The sequence below is a fragment of the Gorilla gorilla genome, chromosome Y, assembly GCF_029281585.2.
Source record: "Gorilla gorilla gorilla isolate KB3781 chromosome Y, NHGRI_mGorGor1-v2.1_pri, whole genome shotgun sequence".
Lineage (NCBI taxonomy): Eukaryota > Metazoa > Chordata > Mammalia > Primates > Hominidae > Gorilla > Gorilla gorilla.
In genome coordinates this window covers 33,749,392-33,768,393 of record NC_073248.2, presented here as the reverse complement: position 1 = coordinate 33,768,393, position 19,002 = coordinate 33,749,392, and the positions used below count along the sequence as shown (strand labels likewise).

Sequence of the window (19,002 nt, the reverse complement as noted above, 5' to 3'; positions counted from 1 at the left end):
AAATAAAGTCTAGAAGAAGTCCCGCATATTTGTTTTTATATATATTTCTTTTCTTTTTTTTTTTTTTTTTGAGATGGAGTCTCGCTCTGTCAAGGCTGGAGTGCCGTGGCGTGATCTCAGCTCACTGTAACCTTGAACTTCTGAGTTCAGGCAATCCTTCTGCCTCAGCCTCCCAAGTAGCTGGTACTAGAGCCTGGTACTACTACAGCCACACAACACCATATCTGGCTTTTTTTTTTTTTTTTGAGATGGAGTCTGGCTCTGTTGCCCAGGCTTGAGTGCAGTGGTGTGATCTCGGCTCACGGCAACCTCTTCCTCCTGAGTTCAAGCGATTCTCCTGCCTCAGCCTCCTAAGTAGCTGGGATTACAGGCACCCACCACTACGCCTGGCTAATTTTTGTATTTTTAGTAGAGACAGCGTTTTGCCATGTTGGCCATGTTGGCCTCGAACTCCTGACTTCAAGTGATCCACCCACCTCGGCCTCCCAAAGTGCTGGGATTATAGGTGTGAGCCACCACGCCGGGCCTAATGTTTTTGTTTTTGTTTTTTTTTTACTTTCTGTAGAGACACGGTCTGGTCAGAGACTCATCTGACCAGTTCAAGCTGGTCTTGAACTCCTGGCCTCAAGCACTCCTCTCTCCTTAGCCTCTCAAGGTGCTGGGATTATAGGCATGAGCCACCACAGCCAGCTTTTCAGATATTTTTTCAGTCAAATAGTATGGAACAAGGGCTGTGCCAAGTGGCTTTGTAATCTTAGCACTTTGGGGTACTGACACAGGAGGATCCCTTGAGGCCAGGAGTTCAAGACCAGCCTGGGCAACATAGGGAGACCCTGTCTCTACAAAAATTAAAAAAAAATTTAAATTTTAGGTAGCATGCACCTATAGTCCTAGCTACATGAGAAGCTGAGAAAGGAGAATCAACTGAGCCCAGGAGGTTGGGGCTGCAGTAAGCCAGAATGGTGCCACTACACCCCTGCCTGGGTGACAGAGTGAGACCCTGTCTGTAAAACAAAAAAACCCCAAAACATGAAACACCCCAAGAAAGGCAGGGCTGAAAGTCCTAACAGTGCCTGTAAGTAATAAAGAGCAATGCACTATCCCTGAAAGAACAAGAAGCTCAATAAAACTTGCAAAGGATCACTAAATCTAATATATGCCTATGGTAACAAAAAGGCATTTTAAATCGTAGGCAGTTATAAAAGCATAGGGTAACTGATACTTGTGATCTATAAATGGGGCTTGATGCCCCTTTTGGAAAAAAGATGATGAATATGATGAAAAGACAAGTTTTAAGAATAAATTGACTGGGCACAGTGGCTCACGCCTGTAATCCCAACACTTTGGGAACCCAAGGCGGGAAGATCATTTGAGGTCAGTTTGAGACCAGCCTGGCCAACATGGTGAAACCCTGTCTCTACTAAAAATACAAAAAATTAGGCCAGTCGTGGTGGCTCATTCCTGTAATCCAAGCACTTTGGGAGGCCGAGGCAGGAGATCACCTGAGGTCAGGAGTTCAAGATCAGCCTGGCCAACATGGTGAAACCCCATCTCTACTAAAATTAGCCGGGTGTGGTGGCACACGCCTGTAATCTCAGCTACTCGGGAGGCTGAGGCAGGAGAACTGCTTGAACCCAGGAGGTGGAGGCTGAGACTGCACCACTGCTCTCCAGCCTGGGCAACAGAGCAAGACCCTGTCTCCCCCGCCAAAAAAAAAAAAGGAATAAATTAACTGACAATTAGCTTCTATGGGGAAGCAGACACAATAACTGCTCCAGGTGAAAGGAATTGAGCTGAAAGTGGGCCCAGCCGGGTTCTCTGATGCCAGTAGCAGTCAGCCTTGGCATTATAGGTCAGCTGGGTGCTTTCAGAATTTTCTTAGTTTGTTACATTATAAGTCGACAACTAGTAATCATCTTTCATTTAGGGTACCTGGATTAATCCCAACATTTGTATTAGCAATTCTTCTGAAAATCCAGCCATCTTAATATCTTTCACTAAAATCAAATATAAAAAGCAATCTCTCATGATCTTTTTCAATGGCTATTTTTGGCATACTTAATGGGGAAGTATGCCAAAGCAGGGAAGCCACAGTAAATAATGAAAAAGGAATATGGCCTCAATAAACTTCTGCACCACTAAAAAAGCAACCAAATTGGAGTTCTTTCTAAGCAACAAGTAGGTAACAAACATAATACAATCAGCATTTCCAAAAGAGCATTTTATAATAAATTTTCATTTTTAATTCTTAAATGGTACTATAGTATCAAGCATGGAAAGCACTAATGTTAGAAGTGATACTTACTAATGGTAAGTGCCTTACTTAAGCAAAAATAACTCTATTAACACTGGTTTGACTGAGTTCAATTGAGCCTCCCATCTCAGCCTCCTGAGTAGCTGGGACTGCAGACACATGCCACCACACCCAGATAATTTTTAATTTTTTTGCAGAGATGGGATTTCATCATGTTGTCCAGGCTGGTCTTGAACTCCTTAGCTCAAGTGACTCAACTGCCCCAGCCTCCCAAAGTGCTGGGATTACAGGTGTGAGCCATAATGCCTGGACTGATTTCAGGTTTTAAATGACAAACAGCAGAACCTTCACTGTTTTTAATCTTAACTTTTAAGTTATTTTCAACACCTAAGAAATCTACTGATTAGCATCCATAGTCAAGAAGTATAGATCCTCTTTCCAGAAAAATGCACATATATAGGAGACTTTGCCAGCAATTTCCAGGATGTTCACATACCCTCTAAAACTCAAGAGACTTCATGGATTTCAGATTAAGAATGACAAGAATTTGGGCCGGGCACAGTGGCTCACGCCAGTAATCCCAACACTTTAGGAGGCTGAGGAGGACAGATCACAAGGTCAGCAGTTTGAGACCAGCCTGGCCAACATGGTGAAACCCTGTCTCTACTAAAAATACAAAAATTAACCAGGCATGGTGGTGGATGCCTGTAATCCCAGCTACTCCAGAGGCAGAGGCAGGAGAATCGCTTGAACATGGGAGGCAGAGGTGCAAAGAGCCGAGACCATGCCACCGCACTCCAGCCTGGGCGACACAGCACGGGTCCATCTCAAATAAATAAATAAATAAATTAATAATGACCAGAATTTGTATAATTCAAGTCTTATAGGATAATAGACAATGCTTAATATATGCTTGCTATATGCTAAGTATGGTGCTAAGAAATTTAATGAATTATTTTATTTAATTTTTGCAACAAGCCTTTGTCATAGATAGTGGTATTATTATACCCATACTACAAGTGAGAAAACTAAGAGTTAGAAAGGTTAATCAACATATCCTATGTTACCAAGAAACATGTCAAAAGAAAAAAAGTTCCCTAAAGGAAAATGCACAACAAAAATAATGATTATGTGGACCTTCCTGCCCACCGCCCCTCCCAACCAAAAGAGGGCTCTAATGCAAGATTTACCTCCTTTTAAAAGAATGCCCATTCCATGAATATCCATACACTACACCTTCTGTGTTAAGTGGTAACAGCCAAGCTGGGATTAAAGAAATGCGGTAGATAATGTGTAAGTCTGATAATTAAGTCACTTTGTGTACACTTGAACGTGTGCACAAAGAGTATATGTAATTAAGTCGCTATCTGATATCTCCCAGCATCATCTATGGTTCTAATAAGAAAAGAAGACATAATTACTCATCCTCAGTAAGTTTTTATTACAAAGGAGGAGAAATAGCTTCTTGTTACTTTTAATCCATTTTTAGGAAAATAAATTTGGTGGAGGGTGGGCAATCTCAATGGCAAGTGGAACCTAAGATGAAGTTAATTTCTCTGCAGCCCTTCTGCTGCTGTACTGTCGGGGAAGGCATGAATAAAGGGTAGTGAGTAGCAAACAACTTATGAGTACAGACCAGGCATCAGAGAGAAATTCCAAGTGTTTTTCCTCCAGCTGCTCACATTTGACAATGAAACAACGAGAGGGATATGGTATTAAACGATAAATAACTTGGCCCCCCACATTCACAGCAATAATGGAATTGTGCATTCTCCAAGGTAACTAGTAGTATGCATCCTTAGCTATTCCACATTCAGAACTAGCACTTAGAAAGTAGGCTGTTAGGGACACAAATGACACAGCGACATTATCATCTATGTGGAGCCATAACAATATGTCGAGCCCAGCTAACCATCACCTGAAACACTTTAACATCCCTAACTATCACCCCCAACTCTAAGGAATCTCTGTATCTGGCTTAACTTTAAGGACAATTTTCCAAGTTTTAATAAAACAGTTGAGGAACCAAAATGAATCAATGTTATTAACCCAAAATAGTATTTATAGCTACATATACTACCTAGAAACTCATTTGGTATAAGTGAGTTACACAGCTGAAACACCTGTGTAACTTTAGGAAACCAAAAGCACGTTTTCCTCTACTGTATGAATGACGGCAATGCAAGAATCCACACTGAATTTCCATGGAGAATATTACAGGAGTGAGTTTGCTTACTTATCTGTGAATAAAGAAAGGTAGTAACTGCTACAAGGAACTACTTACTATACAAGGAACTCCTCAGTGTTATACTGAATGAAAATTACTGTCTCCATGGCCTTGTTAGCATTCTCAGACTCCACGATTATTTCCAGATGGCAAATTATTTGTATTATACTTCTTAATGCCTGGGTTTCTATAAAAATATGATTTTATTGTTTTTCATAAACACACAAAAGAAATCATTTCTTTTAGAACTAAAAGTGAATGCCCTTCTTGTCAATCCTATTCAGAATGTTCTCCAAAGAAGACTGACATCCAATAATGCCACAAGTTGTCTGTCACTTAGAATCTAAGATCACTGAGGGAATGAACAATATTTTATACTTCTTCAGTCTCCCTTTAGGTGCTGAGTTCCATAAACAACACAAAGTAGGTATTCAGTAAATGCCCCTGATTATAGCCCAAAACATTCCTATTTGCACTCTGTGATATAATGCTCCTCAATGATACTGACTCATTCAGAACAAAACCCTCAAAGTAACGAAGTCACATGGTGACCTATAAAAGCTATGGGAGGGCAGCAGAAGGGTTGGAGATGTTAACCTAGGCTCTTTCCATTGCAATTCATGAAGATCCACTCAAGCTAGCCCAGATGAGAGCTCTCTACTCAGAGCGAACAGGATAATCTAAGAATCCTGTGGGAAGAACATCAGTGCAGTGTGACCCAGGAGAGTCAAGGAAGAGACGGCTGTGCATACACTTCCCTTGGCAGTCTGCTGCTCTTCCCACAGCTTCCCTGTCCTCTGCTTTTCCCAGTTTCCTACCCTAGCAAGTGAGCTTGCCTATGTCAGCCCTAACCTTGCTCTTGTCATTCAGGTAATTCTTTAGTTATTTTTAATTTTTACAGATATATTAGGGGTAATCTTGAATTATCCATTCACCTTTCCCCTCTGCTAACTGCCCCAGTCTCTCAGTTTCTCAACTCTAAATTCTAAAAATGAAATTTGGCTCAATTAATCTTTTCATGCCAGGCCACAAGGATCACAGACTGCCATTCCAAATTACTAGTCCTTCAAAAAGCTAAATAAAGACTTTGCCAGCTATTTTACTAATTAGTTCAGAAATCTACGGTGCGAAGCGACCTTTTTAGTCAACAATACTTCTTTCTCCTGCTTCTAAGTATGCACTGTCCATAATTCTACCCAGCCTCTTCTGCTCACCTGAGCTCCTGCTTTTGACTACTTGTTCCATACTTTGGTCAGCTCATTCAAACAAAATCAGACATCTCCGTTTGTAAATAAGCCCAATCAAATGAATACTTCCTAAGAGAATGAAAGCTTCCTAATAGAATACATAATTCCTACCTTTAAAACCTCAGCTTAGTTAGGAACTTAGTTGCTTGATACTATCATAGCCTCCATGTACCCTGTGGAAGTACGGGCTCAAAATACACCTACTAGTGTAGGATGGTGGTGTCCCTGTGTGTTTTGATGGTTGGATATTAATAAAGCAGAAGCCATGGACCCTATCCCCATAGGCAAGATAACCACACAACCTCACAACATATCATCCACACTCAGACATTTTTGAGAGTGAAAGGGGAGGCTGTTTAATAGTCTGGCAGGACAACAGACAGGGATCAGGACATAGAAGCAGCTGTGTTCTATACCACAGACTCGATTCTAAGGGAATGCAGCAGCAGAGTTGAGAAGACAACCCAGGTCCCCACATAAAACACAAAGACCCTTCTCCTTATCTCATATAGAGCTATTTCATGAAATGTGACCTAAGGTCCTCGGTTCAATAAACTGCCATTATTCTAGTCTCAGTGACTGGTGGTAGATGTCTCCTCCTCCCCACGCCTCACCTCATTAGCTTTTGTTGTCTTTAACATCGTAATCATACCTACTAATGTGTATCATAAAGGGCATTCACGCAGTTATTTTTACAGTGCCCAAACATACTTTATACACAAAATTTCACCACGGCAAAGGGATTCTCATTTATAGTATAAACAATGAAACACGTCTCTCAGTTATAACTCCAAACCAACTTTTTATTTTGTGATTATTAAAAAGATAAAATACCTAATTACTCAACATTTCAAAGCTATCGGGTTTTTTTTTCTTTCATTGCTCCACTAGTCATGTTATTTGCTGTGAGCAAAATCAAATTCAATTTCTTCTTCTTTTTAAAATCTTGCAGAAACAAAGCTTATTTCCTTCTGCTCATCTTTTTCCCTAAAAGCTTCAGTAAACTGAAGGAGAAAAAAATCTTGATCATTCTCATCTATTTGATTATCTTTTAATAAGTACAGAGAAGTAAGAAAATAAGACCGTGGAAATAACTATATTTATTCCCAGAGCAAATATTTCATCATCTGTTGTTCTTACACAACAACTATGAGGATGTGCTGAACACAGAACTTCAAACAAAAACATGAGAAACAGCAGTGTGTGATTTAGAAAAAGGTATCTGAACATACTGCACCTTACTTCCGACATATTTTTGTAGATAGCTTTAATGTGTCGTATTAGACCAATACTGACAACAGAAGCTTCAGCTTTTATTGCTGTTAACACCCTAAGCAATTACCGTAACTCAGCAGGAACCTCTGCCCAGAACAGCAACTATCATACTGTAATCAGCATTTCATAAGAGATGCTGTTCAAACACGAAGGCTCCTGCTAATGTGCAAAAACTGTACAAAGGGGGCTCAAGATCTAATAGGTAAAATAAAAATATTTACAATTTTATTTCACTGCTATATATTTTTCATGGTGCACTGATGTTTGGTTTAGTAAAAATCACACACAAAGACAATGGGCAGGAAAAGGGCAGTAGCAGCAGCCACTACCAAAACAAAACTCTTCAGGAATAAGGCTATACCCGTATTTCAGGTGTCAGTGCTGCATCTGTTAAAAAAAAAAAAAAAAACTTTGGAAGGAAAGATACAATAAGTAGCAAAGACCTCTAAAAATGGTTTTTAAAAATTCGTATAGACATAAAAATTAGATAGAAAGCATTCGATTTACAAGATTAAACTGCAAGGCCACCTTGCAATGAAACCAGGAAAGATAAAAGCCGCCTATCAAGAATAGACCCATCTTAGAAGTAAATAGCACATCTGACTTCATCTTAAAACAGTAAGCATACAATAACTTAAGCAATAACTTTTTAACAAAGAAAAATGACATGACTTTATTTTTTTACTGAATATACTAATTTGGTACTTGGGCCATTAAAAATGATAAAAAACAAAGGAGATGCAGAGAAAGATCTTTTCAAACTACATTTCTTTAGACTGAAATATCACATACAACATAGTCAAAAGACAAATATTGTCAAATTACAAAGGGTGTTGGAAATAAGAGCATTCACAGATAGTGATACACATCTCTACAAAGCTAAGGAATTAGGAATTCTCTACCCTTAAGAGTACAGACAGTGGTTCACAATCTTCAAAGTACTAGGGTCCCTTGTAAGATCAAAATGTTTCAAAAGATTCCCAAATGATACTACTTCAGTTGTATTTCAAATACGAATTGTTTGAGGAAAATAACAAACAAACAGTGGTTCCTCCCAGGCATGGTAGCTCATGTTTGTAATCCCAGCACTTTGGGAGGCCAAAGCAGGCAAATCACTTGAGGTCAGAAGTTGGAGACGAGCCTGGCCAACATGGTGAAACCCTGTTCTCTGCTAAAAATACAAACCCTGTTCTCTGCTAAAAATACAAACATAAAAATAACAGCCGGTTGTATTGGCACGCACCTGTAATCCCAGCTACTCGGGAGGCAGAGGCAGGAGAATCACTTTTTTCCGGGAGGCAGAGGCTGCGGTGAGCCAAGACTGCACCACTGCACTCCAGCCTGGGTGACAGAGCAAGACTCTGTCTCAAACAACAACAACAACAACAACAAATAGTGGTTCTTAACTGTGTATTGCTTTTAAATAAGTGAAATTTTTAAAAATCATAAAAGCATACTGAAAACAGGCTGAAAAATCGTCGTCCAGACGTGTGAGATTAATTTATTTATATAAAGCTTAACATGTTTATTTGCAGACCTCTGCCAAATCTCTGCAGACATCCAGGGATCCAAAGCCTAAAGTGTGAGAACCGCTGGCCCTAAAAAAGTGATTTCATAATGAGGAACATCAACACTTACATATTCAGGAAGAATTTTTAATGAGAAAGTACAGTAGCTATGTCCTCACTTCTGCAACACATGCACTAAAACTGGAAAGAAAGTATAACAGCTTTACCACGCCCAAGCCAGACTTCTTTCAACCGCTACCCCGGGAAACCCCCACAACAATTTCAACATATACTCCACACCTGCCGAAATATTGAAGGAAGTGACAGGTTTCCACTGGAAACTATTATCTAACCCATTTATATTATTTCCCCTACTCATCAATTTACTGAATTTACTTCAGGCTCTTAACAATGGCTGAGAAGAAACAAGCTACTTCAGAAGTTCAAGGGACTATCTGAAATTGTCACAACAGTTACTAAAGGGATAAAAACTTCAGAAATATTGTTTACAATATAAGCATTATGACATTAAGTGTTACAAAGCTGAAAAGATGGAACTAGTAACCCTCATTTCAGTGCTACTGCCATGAGGCAGTTGGCACTCAAAAGGTGAACTGGAACCACGTCAACAGCGATGGAGTAACAATAAGAGATAGCCAAGGGAACTGGAAAAAGAATACAGAGCAGAGCAAACAGCACGTTAAAAATGCTTACCAGTTTGAAGTCTTGAATGCTACAGATGAAATACGGTGTGTTTGGCCTCCGACTCGCGATATACACACAGTCTTTAAAAGAAAAAGAAATTTTAAAACAATGGCATTTACCTTTAAGGAACAAAGACAGGGCCCATAAAGCCACTGCATAAATAAGTGACAAAACATATATCTTTTATCATAAATTTTTTTCCAAAAGATGATATTAAATTGCAAATATCTTTAGGCTAAAGGAAAACAGCCCTTTGGTTTTTTCTGATTATTTTTCCAATAATTTAAAGAATCTGATGAAGCCTAAATCATTTTCTTCAGAGTCCCTGAAGAAGAAGGGAGGATTCCAAGGGATCATCCATATTCAGATGAAGACATTTAGATAAAAGAAGCCGCTTGCTCGAGATCACACATCAAGATGAAATCTTGAGTATCTTATTCAGATAGATGCTCACATGTCTTCAAAAAAGAGAAATGTGCTACTATATTTGTAATAAATATTTTGTGAGGAAATAAATGAAATACACAAAGATGACTAGCTTGAATATGCTACTACAATGATCTTCTCCGCTAATCAAAAAGAGAAAGAAAACTAATCTCTTACAGACAATCTGCCATTACATTGTACCCTAAACACATTTTATTTTCTAATTGTAAACAAAACCAATGCCACTAATCAGAGATGGAATAAAGTAAACCAAATTCCATTTTCTTCAGGGAAGAAGGGTGCTTTCTTAAATTACATTTGACATGGCAGTGGTTGGAAAATAATTTTTGATGCTCTCAATGACTGGAGTGTAAAGCATTGCTTTTTTTTTTTGGCTGGTCTCCAACTCCTGGGCTCAAGCAATCCTCCAACCTCAGCCACCCAAAGTGTCAGGATTACAGGCATGAGCCACCAAGCTTGGCCAAGGTTGCTTTTTAAAATGCCATGTTAAGACACTTAAATAAAAAGCAATGATTTTAAGGAAAGCAGTGGCTATAGAGAGAGTTAACCTCCTCCTACCCCCGTATCACAACCTGAGATCATCATAAAGCTTAGGTCAGGAAAGTCTATGTATTATTTACTGAAAAGTAAAGGCACAGTCAATCAAATCTAGGAAGAGTGACCATAATGCCTCATTCATTCATTCATTTTGCATAGAAAGGGCCTCACTATGTTGCCCAGGCTAGTCTCAAACTCTTGGGCTCAAGCTATCCCCCTGCCTTGGCCTCCCAAAGTGCTGATCTACCTAATGCTAAATGACGAGTTAATGGGTGCAGCATACCAACATGGCACATGGATACATATGTAACAAACCTGCACATTGTGCACATGTACCCTAAAACTTAAAGTATAATAATAATAGTAAAAAAAAAGAGTTAACATATTTTGTTCCTTTCCCATGATTGAGATGTGCGTACACCCTAAACAAGCAATCTGTGGTAACTCTGAGAGATTCCTCAGTTGCTAAGAAATTCTTACTGCCCAATAGCTGAGTCTAAATCAAAGATAAATACAGACAGTACTGTAACCTACACACATCATTTAATCCTTACAGCAGATTTCTAACTGCTCTAAAACCTCCACTCTGATCAATTTATATCATACAAATACCTTCTCAGTTAATCTTCAACCAAGAAATTGTAGTTGTGAATGCAAATTTGTCTGTATTAAGTTCTAGCACTGACTTTTTTTTTGTTGGGGGCGGGGAGGGGTGGAGATAGGGTTTTGCTCTGCTGCACAGGCTGGAGTGCTATGATGTGAAAGGGGCTTACTGCAGGCTTGCCCTCCTGAGCTCAAGGGATTCTTCTACCTCAGCCTCCTGAGTAACCGGGACTACGGTCTCATCACACTCCCAGCTAATTTTTTACTGTTTTGTAGAGACACAGTCTCACTATGTTACCCAGGTGGGTCTCCACATTGCTCAAGCAATCCTCCCGCCGCCTCAGCCTCTCAAAGTGCTGGGATTACAGTCATGAGCCACTGCGCTCAGCCCCACTGACATCTTTTGAAATTTAAAAAACTCCAATGTGGGAGAATGAAAATCTGGAACTTGATGTGAAGTTCAGAACAGTAACAGCATCCATCAGTAAAATGATTGTTCCAGATTATGGACATAACACAGTGAAGTATTTTCATCTCTTTCTCAGAAAAACATAAAAATGTTAATCTGCTAATTACATCTCATACGAAATTCATGTCACTCTTCAACAGTAAAAGTAACTCAAACAAAATGATTTCACCTAGGTTTTACTGTCTTCTGTAACAAAATATCTTGTTTTTTTTTTTTTTCTTTTTTTTTTTTTTTTTGAGACAGGGTCTTACTCTGTCGCCCAGGCTAGAATGCAGTGGTGCAATCATGGCTCACTACAGCCTCGACCTCCCAGACTCAAGTGATGCTCCTGCCTCAGCCTCCTGAGTAGCTGGGACTACAGGTGTGTGCCACCAGGCCCAGCTAATTTGTAAATATTTTTTGTAGAGATGAGGTCTCACTATGTTACCCAGGCTGGTCTTGAACTCCTGGGCTCAAGCAATCCTTCTGTTTCTGCCTCCCAAAGTGCTGGGATTACACTGTGCCCAGCCTAAAAAAGGTGTCTTAATACACACAATACATCAAATGAAAAGGAAAGGCTTTGCTAGAGTTCAACAGGTTTTGACTCACTTGTTTCCGTGATCTCACCTAAAAGTTGAGTCTGTCTTTTTTTGAGCAATGGTGTAAGCCACAATATACTGGCATGACCATAACACATTTTCTGGAAAACCAAGCAGGTTAGATGACTACTTCTATTATCGTTGATTAGAAAGCCTGAAGCTCAAATTTTTGGAAAAGGAAGTTAGCAGGAGCAATAAATCTCTGATCTTCAGGGCTTTTTTTTTTTTTTCTGAGACAGAGACTTGTTGTGTCGCCCAGGCTGGAGTGCAGTGGCGTGATCTCGGCTCACTGCAACCTCCACCTCCTGGGTTCAAGCAATTCTCCTGTCTCAGCCTCCCAAGTAGCTGGGATTAGAGGTGCACACCACCGAGCCCAGCTAATTTTTGTATTTTTAGTAGAGACAGCGTTTCATCATGTTGGTCAGGCTGGTCTTGAACTCCTGAGCTCAGGTCATCCACCCGCCTCAGCCTCCCAAAGTGCTAGAATTGCAGGTGTGAGCCACCGTGCCTGGCCTAAAGGCCATTTTTAAAAAGTACATCTCTAGAGTCTGGTCGATCCTGTCCCAAGGTAAAATTTCCTGTTTCCAAGAATCTTAAGGTTTACTTTTCTCCACCAAACAGTCAATTCTGCAGGGTCACCAACAGTCTCATTTATGATTGAAGCTAAACAATGCTAAAATGAGCAGACTTATCTATAAACCTTAGTGCCTTTGTCCAGTTACCTTCTTATGAAATATTTCTGATGGAAATATGATTTCTGTCATTAATTTTAATATTTTAAAATCATTATGAACAATCAATATCTTTGGTTATTTTTCTTTTCTTTGTTTCTGAATTGCCAATTCATAGCCTTTGTTCAGTAGGGTAATCATCTTTTTCTTATTGTAATAGGGGAACCTCCTATAGAGTAGGGCTTTTAAAACTAATATAGGCAGCAAATATTTTTTCCCACTTCGCTTGCTGTCTCTGTTTATAGTGTCTTTTACTTAGAGATTTTAAATTTTATATAATTAAATTTGATGATTTTTATCTTTATGGTATTGTCAGAGACATTTGAACCAGAGCAACTCCATCTTGAATAGGGGCTGGGTAAAATGAGGCTGAGACCTACTGGGCTGCATTCCCAGATGATTAAGGCATTTTAAGTCACTGAATGAGACAGGAGGTTGGCACAAGATACAGGTCATAAAGACCTTGCTGATAAAGCAGGTTGCCGTGAAGAAGCTGGCTAAAACCCACAAAACCAAGATGGCTGTGAGAGTGTCCTCTGCTCATCCTCACTGCTACACTCCCACTAACACCATAACAGTTTACAAACGCCATGGCAAAGTCAGGAAGTTACAACATATGGTCTAAAAAGGGCAGGCATGAATAATCCACCCCTTGTTTAGCATATAAACAAGAAATAACCATAAAAATGGGCAACTAGCTTCTCTGTCTATAGAGTAGCTATTCTTTTATTCCTTTACTTTCTTAATAAACTTGCTTTCACTTTATGGACTCACCCTGAACTCTTTATTGCATGAGATCCAAGAACCCTCTCTTGCGGTCTGAATCAGGACCACTTTCTAGTAACGGTATCACACTTGGAAAGGCTTTTCCCATATAAAGATTACAAAATATTCTCTTCTGCTAACTTTTATGGTAAAACACTTTTCTCTTACAAATTGTAATCCAACTGAAATCCATTTGTTTTTGGTATGGCTGAAGGGAAGGATATAATTGCTCAAACAGATAATCAACTGTCCTAATGATCACTTATTGAATAACTATTTCCTCACTGAAATGAAGTCACCTTATACATGTGATTTTTGGGGGGGTGGGGGTGGGGCTATGGATTGTGTTCCATAGGCCTCTTTGTTTATTCTTGAGCTAGTGCTTCACTCTTTTAATTGGTACAGTTTCACAGCATATTTTGAAGTCTGTGGGAAAAAGTTTCCTTTCACAAATGGCTATTATAATACAAGAGAGTTCGCAAAAGATTACGGCAAAATACCACTCTCCAACAATTTTGCAAAACTAAGTAATTTTCTGCTAGGTTAGAAGTAAATGATTTGTCCTCAGCTGCTGCCTGGTGAGAGGGCAAGCAGAGGAAGAACATATGAAAAATTTAGAATATATTAATAAGGCAGAACCAGCTCAATACTAAACAAATTATAAGGAAACTCATTTGGCCTATAGTCCCATAACTATGTCTTCTCCCAATCTCTTAATTTCTTAATTTCATCAGAGTAACAGTAGAAAATCTCTTAATTTCATCAGAGTAACAGTAGAAAAAGAAAGATTCCAACTTTTGGCTCTATAGTCTATTATTTTTTATTTAGTTTCTTCTTTCAGAAGATCAGTTTTGTACCCTTAGATACTAGGTGAAAAACTGCAGAGGGTCATTCCCCCAATTTTGATGTCCTTCTTTAATTTTTCAGCAATTGCAAAACAGGTCTTTAGTTTGTTCATTCAACAAACTACTAATGAGCATCATCTAGGTATAAGGTATTTTGTTGGATCCACTATTAAATAACAGTATCTAACCTCAATCTGAACCATCAGATTAGATTAATTGCTCTTCTCTGTGCTCAGAATACCTGTCTGTACTTCTGATGGGCACTTATTATGTTCTGCTGAAATGATCTGTCTCTCTAGTGGCTTGTTAGCTAATTGAAGGTAAGGATACCGTCTTATTCATGTCATTTCCCTAATACTGAGCATGGTGCCTGGTACACTGGTGCTTTAAAAAAATTAATCTAGTGGAAGTCTACAAGGTGAACTGGAAAGAGGAGAATCTGGAAGCAGGAAGGTAAATTGAAAAGCTTGTTCCACTGCTTTGGGCAGGAGGTAATAAAAGTCTGAATTATTGTGGTGGCAGTGGAAATGAAAATGATGGAAAGGATGTGAGAAACATTACTGAATTATTATATAAATCTAAGTTTAATTAGACATGCATTCACTCACAAGTATTAAGCATGCATATATAACAGGGAGAGTTCTTACCTAGAAAGTCTTTCATGCTAGAGAAAGGAGACAAAAACAAAAACAAAAAAAGAAAAAAGAAAAGAAAACAGCATTAGGAAGAGACTGATTTGTATTATTTCCATCTATAAATGCACTTTTCAAATCAGATGGCTGAACTTCACAGCTGGAGGTGGGGGTGCCATTTAAGAAAAGCAATCAAATTGACTACACAAAGGTGACTTAGCCCTAGTTCACACTTCTTTGTATGCCATGACTCACTAGATTTGAGGCATTAGGGATAGCATCTTTTTAAACTAGAAGTTAGCAAAATGTAAAATGATCAAAAACTGCCCCCAACTCCCCGCCCAACTAACTAGACAAGCTTGTGTTCTAGGAGTGACTATCACTGACTTTCTATGTGACATTTGGCCTCTCTGGATCTCAACATTCATTCTATAAATTTCCTTCGTTCACAAACTCCCAACCTTGCCCTGAGTGAATACTGCAACTACAAATATTAAAACTCAGGAGACTTCCTCAGTTTCTCCCAGGCTGCTAGTGAAAGTAGAAGAGTAAGGGAGATGGGAGAAAGTCCCATCCTAGTCCCTAGGATGCTGGTTAAAAAAAAAAAAAAGTAGGTACTCTGAGGTCTCAAAAGGAGTTTTATAGATACAACCAGTAAGCTTGGTCATTGTAAACAAATCAAACAACAAAAAGTGCTTACGTCTGTGTTTGACATTTACTTTTTACTGTAGATGACCTTTACCCTCCTATCCCTTCTTTTTTTTTTTTTTTTAAGAACTCTGGCAAATAAAAATTCAATCGATTTAAATGCACTTAATTATTTCCCTTTCTGAAGGGTTAAAGAACAACAAAATCTTCAAGACAGACAAGAGGAGGAAGAGAATCAAAGGTCCAATAATCTACAAAATGGATAATGAATCCTTGAACGTCTGAGAAGTCACTCAATGACACTGCTTTGCACTAAACAGTCCCTGGAAGCCACTGGTTTGTCAAACAACATAGCACGACAACCCAACACACCACACCCTACAGTTGTCCAGGAGAGGTATACAGTGACAGCACATATGACTAAAGAGGACAGAAAAGAGTCACCTTGATAAACGATGACATTTCCTCATGGAATCTCTCTTTAAATCAAGGGTTATACTCATCAGAATAATCCTGCACACTTCTGCAAAATGTACATGTCCTAACCTCAGTACTGGAGATTCTGTTTCAGTAGGTCTAGAATGCAGCCTTCCTATACGTATTTTTAAAAAGTAACCCAGGTGATTCTGCTGTACAGCCCTGGTTAAATACTGCTGGACTAAATGAAGGTTTTTTGAACATGGAGACCTGCCCCCATCTGAGGTGGGGGAATCATTAGGACTCATTAAGAAAAGTATATGGTATATTCTCATACATTGAGTTGAGAATGCTGAAAGTTGGAAATCTAAAATTCAGGACAATTCCAGGCATTTTTCCTGTCCCACATTTATATATCTAATCTCTAGTGGCACTTACATGTATACCCCACACTTTCATTGCCTACTTTCTCAACTTTACCTGAAGTTTTTTTTTCTTGATATCTTTTTTCAAAAAAGAAACTAAATCTTAATCACCTCTCAAGAACTAACACATATACAGGGCTGGGCGCAGTGGCTCACACCTGTAATACCAGCACTCTGGAGGCAGGAGGATCACTTGAGCCCAGGAGTTCAAGACCAGTCTGGGCAACATGGCGGGACCTCATCTCTACAAAATAATTTTTAAGAAGTTAGCTGGGCATAGTGGTGTGCACCTGTGATCCATGCTACATGGAAAGCCGAGGCAGGAGGATCACTTGAACACGAGAGGTCGAGGCTGCAGTGAGCTGTGTTCGTGCCACTGCACTTGAGCCTGGGTGACAGAGTGATGCCGTGTCTCAAAACAAAACAAACAAAAAAAAGTATGCAAGTGAAGCTGAGATCCTGGGCTATGGGCTATGTCACTCATTAGCTTTGTGAGAAGACGTAGCATCTGGGTGAATTAAAATTCACGGTCCAGGAAAACTATTTATTGTGACATGTCAAATACTTGTGAATAATTGAGCCTGAACTCCATACCAGGAAATGCAAAACATCTATTGTATTTAAGAGCCCACTGTGTGCAGAGCCCTGTAGAGGAGGCACTGAGGAAGAAGCAGAATAAGTTGCACGACAGAACCAGGAGAGCACTGTGAACATAATTAACAAGTTCGCCTGAAGCAATGTAGGGAAAACATGAGAATATGTGCTATGGACATAACAGTGGTAACCCATTGGCTCCAACTAAGAAAACCTCCTAAAAGATAGGAGTTTTGGGAAGATCATATTAGAGAAACAGACACAAACACATATTTTTTTTCCTGATAACGAAGATCCAGAAGAGATACATACATTTTTTTAAAAAACATATTGTTATGGAGGGAACGTTTCCCTAAAATTCCATGTTATTCGTAATTATATTTTTAGTACCTACAGGGCCAGAACACAATAGGTGTTCAATAAACACTAACTGAACTGAATTGTTAATGCTCTGAGAAGCATGATGGCCTTGGCTAGACCTGATTTCTAATTTCTGCTCTGACATCTAGCAATGTGACCTTGGCAAGTTACCACTTATTCTAACAGTAAGAATTAACTGTGATAACTACAAGGAAGTGAACTCTTAAAATGTCAGCTTCCCCGCCACCATTCCTCCGCTTTCATTTTTTAAATTGTAAGAATATTTTATTAGGCCAGGTGCAGTGGTTCACACCTGTAATACCAGCAGTTTGGGAAGCTGAGGCAGGTGGATCACTTGAGGTCAGGAGTTCAAGACCAGCCTGGCCAACATGGCAAAACCCCATCTCCACTAAAAATACAAAAATTAGCTGGGTGTGGTGGCACAAGCTTGTAGTCCCAGCTACTTGGGAAGCTTAGGCAGGAGAATTGCTTAAGCCCAGGAGGTAGAGGTTGCAGTGAGCTGAGATAGCATCACTGCACTGCAGCCTGGGAGACAGAGTGAGACGCTGTCAAAAAATAAAAAAAAAGAATATTATATTGGCTATTGATGCTGGTTAGAGTACCAAGTTAAAACTTCGTACCTTTGGTTCAGGGAATTGAGTTCACATGCAACCAAATGAAACAATAATTTAGAAGACCATTTATTTTCTTTCAGTGCTTCTGACTAGAACAGCCTTCAAACTATAACCTTCATATGGGGGTAGCATTCTTGACATTCTTTCCAAAGATGTACTTTCCACATCGTCTTAGGTATGGAAAACTGACCTGTTTACAATCAAACTGGTCCCTTGGGCCTTTTCTTCCTCCTGTTGAACTAGGAGCTCATTTCTCCATGGTGTGCAGACTGAGGCCTAACTTTCTGACAATTAAATCACGCTTTTTTGCTGACTTTTTCTTGAAATGTGAAACCTCACTTGATTTTTTTTTTTCTTTTAAGTTTCTTCTTTTAAATATCCTATTTGTTGGGTAAGATTTTACTACATCTTTAGTTTTAAATTCTGCTGTGTAGACTCTGGCAGCTGCCTCTATGGTGACGAAACAAGCTTTTTTTTTTTTTTTTTTTTTCATTAAAACAGGGAGATTAGGATTTTACCAGTCATCAATCTTAGCCATTATTTATAAATCAAAGCATGCTAATAATTTCCATTGCTTTACTTTTTAAATGACATTAACCCTTTTCATTTAGAATGTTCTGGAAGCACAATTAAGCCAAGAAAGTTTTCAGATATATGGCTGTATAGTATGGCTGTGTGAACTGTATGACCTTCACTGAGGAGGTTGACATAAAATACAAACACTTAAAAATTGAAACACACAAAAAATAGGTTAGCACTATCAAGCAGCAATCAGAAAAAGCCCACAGGGTTCCTGGATATGAAAAGGCAGATTCCACAGGGTTTTCAAGAGGCCTAGATTAATTTTTCCACAAATGAGAGCACGTGGAGGAAGGTAATGATAATGGTGCTCACACTTGTGATTCCCATACCAGTTTTTGTCCCTATAGGCTTACTGTAGGAGGTGTTCCCTATAGCCACCTAGGAAGTTGATGACCTACACTCTTACTTCTGCTTGCCAGGAGTAACTGAAAGCAAACACCACAGTCTGTTGTTTATTAGCTTTTAAAGGCTTGTTAACATTCCTTGTTAACAATTTCTTTTTGGGTAACCTTTTATAA

At 39.2% G+C, this 19,002-nt stretch overlaps 1 long non-coding RNA gene across 1 annotated transcript in view; it reads right to left on the bottom strand.

Annotated features, from left to right (window-relative positions):
* Positions 1–19,002, bottom strand: part of LOC129530313 (uncharacterized) — a 47,661-nt gene that overhangs the window by 10,917 nt on the left and 17,742 nt on the right. Inside the window, exon 2 of the long non-coding RNA XR_008675789.2 lies at positions 9,226–9,296. This is a non-coding gene — a long non-coding RNA (uncharacterized lncRNA). The remainder of the gene's footprint in view (positions 1–9,225; positions 9,297–19,002) is intronic.